This window comes from Ptiloglossa arizonensis, unplaced genomic scaffold (genome assembly GCF_051014685.1).
Source record: "Ptiloglossa arizonensis isolate GNS036 unplaced genomic scaffold, iyPtiAriz1_principal scaffold0508, whole genome shotgun sequence".
Taxonomy (NCBI): domain Eukaryota; kingdom Metazoa; phylum Arthropoda; class Insecta; order Hymenoptera; family Colletidae; genus Ptiloglossa; species Ptiloglossa arizonensis.
In genome coordinates, this window is record NW_027478878.1 from 282,163 (window position 1) to 283,679 (window position 1,517).

Below are 1,517 nucleotides of genomic sequence, written 5' to 3' on the forward strand. Positions count from 1 at the left end.
TATACGTTATACGTTATACGTTATACGTTATACGTTATACGTTATACGTTATACGTTATACGTTATACGTTAAACGTTATACGTTATACGTTATACGTTATACGTTATACGTTACATGTTATGCGTTATACGTTTTACGTTATTCGTTATACGTTCTTCGTTACACGTTATACGTTATACGTTATGCGTTATACGTTTTACGTTATTCGTGATACGTCATACGTTATACGTCATACGGTGTACGTTATACGTTATACTTTATACGTTACACGTTATACGTTATACGTTATACGTTATACGTTATACGTTATACGTTATACGTTATACGTTATACGTTATACGTTATACGTTATACGTCATACGTTATACGTTATACGTTATACGTTATACGTTATACGATATACGTTATACATTATACGTTATACGTTATACGTCATAGGTTATACGTTATACGTTATTCTTTATGCGGTATACGTCATACGTTATACGTTATACGTTATACGTTATACGTTATACGTTATACGATATACGTTATACGTTATACGTTATACGTCATACGAAATATGTAATACGTAATACGTTTTACGTTATTCGTTATACGTTCTTCGTTACACGTTATACGTTATACGTTATGCGTTATACGTTTTACGTTATTCGTGATACGTTATACGTTATACGTCATACGGTATACGTTATACGTTATACGTTATACGTTATACGTTATACGTTATACGTTATACGTTATACGTTATACGTTATACGTTATACGTTATACGTTATACGTTATACGTTATACGTTATACGTTATACGTTATACGTTATACGTTATGCGTTATACGTCATACGTTATACGTTATACGTTATACGATATACGTTATACGTTATTCGTTATACGTCCTTCGTTACACGTTATACGTTATACGTTATGCGTTATACGATTTGCGTTATTCGTTGTACGTTGTACGTTATACGTTATACGTTATACGTTATACGTTATACGTTATACGTAATACGTTATACGTTATACGTTATACGTTATACGTTATACGTTATTCGTTATACGTTATACGTTATACGTTATACGTTATACGTTAAACGTTATACGTTATACGTTATACGTTATACGTTATACGTTACATGTTATGCGTTATACGTTTTACGTTATTCGTTATACGTTCTTCGTTACACGTTATACGTTATACGTTATGCGTTATACGTTTTACGTTATTCGTGATACGTCATACGTTATACGTCATACAGTGTACGTTATACGTTATACGTTATACGTTACACGTTATACGTTATACGTTATACGTTATACGTTATAGGTTATACGTTATACGTTATACGTTATACGTTATACGTTATACGTTATACGTTATACGTTATACGTTATACGTTATACGTTATGCGTTATACGTCATACGTTATACGTTATACGTTATACGATATACGTTATACGTTATTCGTTATACGTCCTTCGTTACACGTTATACGTTATACGTTATGCGTTATAC